This window comes from Theobroma umbraticum, unplaced genomic scaffold (assembly GCF_002168275.2).
Source record: "Theobroma umbraticum cultivar Fairchild unplaced genomic scaffold, ASM216827v3 scaffold_459.0, whole genome shotgun sequence".
NCBI classification, from domain to species: domain Eukaryota; kingdom Viridiplantae; phylum Streptophyta; class Magnoliopsida; order Malvales; family Malvaceae; genus Theobroma; species Theobroma umbraticum.
Genome location: NW_018397286.1, coordinates 782,114 through 788,335, shown reverse-complemented (window position 1 = coordinate 788,335; position 6,222 = coordinate 782,114). Strand labels below are relative to the sequence as shown.

At 34.5% G+C, this 6,222-nt stretch overlaps 2 pseudogenes; both read right to left on the bottom strand.

The window, feature by feature from the left end:
* LOC149526242 (uncharacterized) overlaps positions 1–5,845 on the bottom strand; it is a 12,558-nt pseudogene extending 6,713 nt beyond the window's left edge.
* A 2-nt stretch (positions 5,846–5,847) lies between these two features.
* Positions 5,848–6,222, bottom strand: part of LOC149526241 (uncharacterized) — an 846-nt pseudogene continuing 471 nt past the window's right edge.

The following is a 6,222-nucleotide window of genomic DNA, read 5'->3' as shown; positions in this document are numbered from 1 at the left end:
CGTGTGTGCATCATTGGAGGCCAAGTGATTGAGTGGTTGGGATTCTTTCACATGAAAGGTGTTCATGTTTTGTCACCAAAAGGAATCCATTTGATTACAATATCACTTGGAAAGGAATTTTTTTTTGATTTTATGTGGTACTTAACTTTGTATTGAACAACCAAGGTGATCCAAAGATAGGAGGCATATTTTTATTTTATGTTAATTTTTGTTATTCCATTGCGTTGATACTGTAATCATGCCATTCGTAGCAATTTAAGCTCAAATTCACTTGAGGCACTTAATCAATCTAGGACATATAAAGAGCTCATAAAAAATTTCTTTATAGCACTCCCAAACTTGAAGTAAACTATTCTTTTACCACACATTTTATTTCTTCTTTTTGCAACCCAAAAACTTATTTTGATAATTAAAGGGTAATTTTGTTAACAACCATTGCTTTTTCTTTCCACTTTTCTCCCCTAATTTTTCTTTAAGTTCAAACCATTCCCTAGAAAGATTAATATACTTAAAGGGTGAAGTGAAGGGTTCAAATTGCTAGATTTAAATAAACAGGTCAAGGCTTACACAATTGTGTAATTACTAAGAAAAGGTAAACTAGGCTCAAAAAGGGTGATTAAGGATAAATATAACAAGGTAAGCTTAAAAAGGCTCAAACAATCCAAAGATGGCCTATATCACTTTTTATTCTAAGTGTTATCTAAGATTTCGTCTCGAGAGAGAATCAAAAAAATTCTAAAATTTTTTACTTCCCTATACTTTTTCATCAACATAAACTTTCTCTAAATCACATAAAAATTCTAAGTAAAGGAGTATAGTGCTGAAATTATTGGAAGTCACATTTTAAAATAAAGCTAACACAAGAATATCACATAAAATTAAATCATAACTATATGCTTCCCAAAACCTAAGATTTAAAAGACAATTAAAATATCATCCTAGGATTGGGACAATCATGAGTGAGGTGCAACTATCTCAATTTGTTTTTTGAAACACAAATAAAACATGTAAAACATAAATAAACATGCAAGACATATCTTAAAATAAAGCTAACTAAACATAATGAAAATAAACCAACAAAATTCTAAACCACTCTCCCAAACTTGGAACAAATATTGTCCTCAATGTGATAAAGGACAATAAAAGAAAAAGGACAAGAATACTCCCCTAACTCTGAAGCTGCAAGTTACAAGTTCTTCTCATCGTCACCACCAAAATGGCCCTTAAAGTTAGAATCCGGAGGACACAAAGGAAAAGCAGCCATATCCATCCCAATGTGCTTGGCATAGGCTCTCATCATTTGTTCAATTGCTTGATTTTGCCTTTTGTGATGGTCTAATCTATGATCAATGTGCTCCATTCATTGAGCAACACTACGTGTGGGTGCTACCTAGGAAGGTGGGTGGACGACTTGCGAAGAACTACCAGCAACCAGTTCAAATTCCTTTAATCACTTAAGAATGCCCATGGTGATGGGAATTTTTGGTTGTTATAGCTCCTCTTTATCACTCCATTGCACACCAGCTCTCACACATAAGGTAGTGATGAAGGAAGGAAAATCGGTCCCATCTTGTTTAGTGCGGCTTGTGTGTAAAATGGAATGAGAGATAACCTTACCAACATCAATGGATTTATGTATGACAATGGCATAGATAAGCACTGCACGATCCCTCATGACATCACTGATGTGCGTGAAGGGCAGTAACTGTACTGCTACAAAGTGCAACCAAACTTTCAGCTCCTTTTTCATAGCACTTCGTTTGAATGAAACTAGCTCACCATGTGGTGTCGTCCATTGGGCTCCCTCAACACAAAGTGTCGATATAATCTCATTACAGTCTTGATGATCACCCAAGTACTGCCCATAGTTGTCATTCTCAAAATTAGGGGTTCTAAAAAATGTGTTGATAACTTGTCTATGAAAAGGAACTTGTTTGCCATGGACAAACACCACACCATCAACATGCTCAACCACATTTGCATAAAATTGTCAAACTACAGGCACCATTGCAGCTTCAGGTTGATCACTAAATAGCTGCCAATGTTTGTCTCAAAGCATGTCATGAATCTCCTTATAAGGTAGGATGGGGATATCTATTCCTTGTTTTGGAATTGGCACTTTGTTGATGAATGATGTATGATATCGTGTAGAGGCATCAGCAGAGATGAATTTTGATCTATCAAAAGTGCCACTGGAGCTTGGTTTGGATCGTTTGGGTGCTATTCCTACAAAAGAAAGTCAATTATCAAAACAAATCCAGAGTAAAAGTATGCAGGTAGTGTTGCATGCATAACCATGAAAATATGAAAGATCTGAAGGCCCTAATTTAGTTAATTTCTATCCAATTCAACAATCCAAAATCAATAATTCCATTTACCATCTCATTCCTTAAGATGTAGCATAAATTCTCTATTCCTCACAACATTCAGATAGCATTCTCATAATCATAACTTTCATAATGCAACAGTCCAACATAAAAAATAAAAAATATAATAAAAATAATTCTATGACACTTAGCAAAATTATCAGTTATTGCATGTTGTTGCACCAACAATTCCAGAATTTATTTCTACTTCCTCAACCAAACATTAAAAATTACACAAGTCCATCATCTTATCTCATCAACAAAGCATTTATTAATTATATCTGCAACAAACAAAAAAATCCATGAATCCGTTATATGGGTAACAAGAATTTGGCGCTAATCATAAAAATTTTCAGCACTTCAAGCTTCAACCATGAGGAAGTAGAAAAACCAATTAACAAACATGTACAATGGACTCATTCAATTTGCTAAAATTATAAAATTTGCTATTAACACCAACCTCATGCTCTCTCTACAAAAAATAATTGAAAATCAAGTGCTTGAAAGGGAGAAAAAGGAGTACTTACCTTAGGAGTGCAATGAGTATAGGATTTCAAAGTGAAAATTTAAAAAAAAATCTACACAGAAATAATGCAAAAATTTGGAGTGAAAAAGAAAGAGGAAGGGAAAAGATTTGGAGAAAGAATGATGGGGAATGAAGTTGGCAGGTGAAGAAGAAGAAAGAATGAAACAAACAAAAATATAAGGGTTTATATAGGGTTGGGGCTGAGCCTCGACCCAAGTGAGGGCTGCGGCACTCAACTTAATACATCCAAAGTGTTTCGCTTCGGGTTTGAGTGCCACAGTGTTGAACCATTCTATTTGTTTCCTTTGTTCACCACCGTAATGCTCACTTTGAAGGTCACAGTGTTGAAACATTTTGTTTCAGTTGCTTCTTTTTATTCTTCTCAACATTGTGCCACTTATTTTTAATGTCGTAGTGCTGACCTTTTTCTTATTTTTAAATTTTTTTTCTTTTCCCTTTTTTTTTAATTTTTTTGAAACTAATTACTTATAAAAGGAAACCAAAAAAAATGAGATTAGAAGAAATAAATTAAAAAGCATGAAATAAAATAAAGATGTGAATAAGTGAGGTGGAAGAGCTTGGGTTGGCTCCCAAGAAGCACTTCATTTATAGTTTTTGGCTGGACTAACTCGAAGTTGGCTCAAAGCTTTTTTCCATTATCTTCTTGTCATGCCATTACTTTGGTTTCTCGTTATAGAGTTTGGCATTCTCATAAGGTTTTAGGAGAAATTCATCAAGTTCATTTAATTGCAAGAACCTTTGCTTAGCTGCTGCTCGTAAATCAAAATTTAACTTCTTCACGGCCCAATAAGCATTGTGTTCAAGTTCCATTGGTAAGTGACAAGCCTTGCCAAAAACCAACTTATATGGAAACATGCTAATTGGGGTCTTGTAAGCAGTCCTATATGCCCACAGTGCATCATCCAATCTTCTTGCCCAATCTTTTCTTATGGGACATACTTTTTTCTCAAAAATCCTCTTGATTTCTCTATTTGATTCTTCTGCTTGGCCATTAGTTTAAGGATGATACGTAGTTGCAACCTTGTGTTTACCTCCATATTTTTGCAAAAGTGCATCAAAATACTTGTTGTAAAAGTGACTCTCCTCATCACTAATAATTGCCCTTGGAGTGCCAAATCAAGTGAAAATATTCTTCTTAAAGAAATTCATCACCACTTTTTAATCATTATGAGGAAAGGCTGCTACTACAACCCACTTGGAGACATAATCAATAGCAAGCAAAATCTATTTGTTGTTGTATGAATATATGAACGAACCTATGAAGTCAATACCCCATACATCAAAAATTTCTATCTCCAAGCTATTGTTGAAAGGCATCTCATGTTGCCTTGAGATATTACCCACTCTTTGGCACTTGTCACAATGCAAAAGGAAATTGTGAGCATCCTTAAATAATGTAGGCCAATACAAACCTGATTAGAGGACTTTTGCATTAGTCCTTGTTCTTCCAAAGTGTCCTTCATAATTTGAAGAATGGCAATGGTGAAGCAAACTTTGAATCTCTTCTTTGGAAACACATTTTCTGAAGATCTGGTCTTTACACTTCTTAAACAAGTAAGGCTTATCCTAAAAATAAAATTTCACATCATGCAAAAATTTCTTTTTCTGATGAAAATCTAAATCAAAAGGAATAATATTACTTACCAGATAATTCACAAAATTAGCATACCAAGGAAGTGATTTTTTACCAATTTGAAGGATTTGTTCATCAGGCAAAGTCTCCTTCATTAAGGTTGAATTCTTACCTTGAGCTTCAATCTCCAATCTAGAGTGATGGTCTGCCACTTGATTTTCTATTCCTTTTCTATTACGAATCCCAAGATCAAATTCTTGAAGCAAGAAAATCCACCTTATCAATCTTGGCAATCAAATATTTGATAGCTGAGTGATCAGTGTACACTATCACCTTTGTCCCCACGAGATAGGAGTGAAAATTTTCAAAAGCAAAAACTATAGCAAAAAGCTCTTTTTCTATTGCGGTATAATTTTTTTGGGCTTTATTCAAAGTCTTGCTAGCATAACAGATGGAATGAAAGATTTTATCCTTCTGCTGTCCCATAACAGATGGAATGAAAGCAAATGTGCCATAAGGACATGTAAATGCAATCTTTTCTTAGTCTTCAGGGGCAATAGCAATTTGGTTATAACCATAATAACCATCTAGAAGACAATAATATTCTTTACCAGCTAAGTGATCCAACATTTGATCAATGAATAGAAGAGGGAAGTGATCTTTCCTTGTAGCTTTGTTGAGCTTGCAGTAGTCTATGCACACTCTTCATCCAATCATAGTTCTTGTAGGAATGAGCTCATTACTGTCATTTGCAACCACAGTCATTCTTCATTTCTTAGGAACACATTGAACTGGACTTACCCATGAGCTATCAGAGATAGGATACATTTTTCCAGCATCCAACCACTTCATGATTTCTTTCTCGACTACTTTCTTGATGGGATTCATTCTTCTTTGATGGTCAATTATGGCTTTGTGATTTTCCTCAAGGAGAATTTTGTGCATGTGAATAGAAGGGTTAATTCCTTTAATATCAGCTATTGTCCACCCTATTGCTTTCTTGAATTCCCAAAGTGTCCTCAATAACTTATACTCTTATATGTTAGTAAGAGCTACAAAAATAATAACTGGAAGAGTAGAAGATTTTCCAAGAGAAGCATACCTCAAGTGTGGAGGCAGAAGTTTGAGTTCCAAAGTCGATGGTTCCTTAATAGAGGGCTTCGAAGCTGGCTTCAAAGAAGTTGAAACATCTAAAGACTCAAATTGATGATTAGTACTAAATCTGGAGTGAGCATTTAATAAATTAGAATATTCAATAAATTCATCATCATCCCTGTTAGAATAAGTAGCTAAACATGTTTCAAGAGGATCATTGTGATTTTCTTCTAAGAAAACATCTTGTGTAAAGTTATTTACCATAATCACAAAAAGCAGTGTTCAGATGTGACAGGCAATTTTAAAGCTTTGAAATTATTAAATGTTACTTGTTGGTCTTGAACTCTTAAAGTGAACTCACCTTTTTCAACATCAATCAAAGCTTTAGTAGTTGCTAAGAATGGCCTCCCAAGGATGATTGGAATTTGCTTATCTTTTTCCTTGTCAAGAATTATAAAATCAACTGGAAAAATAAATTCATCTACCTTTACGAGAACATCTTCAATAATTCCCCTTAGGTACACATAAGAACGATTAGCCAGTTGCAAAGTAATAGAAATGGGTTTGCATTTCCCCAAACCAAGTTTCTCAAAAATTGACCAAGGCGTTAAATTGATACTTGCACTTAAATCACTCAAAGC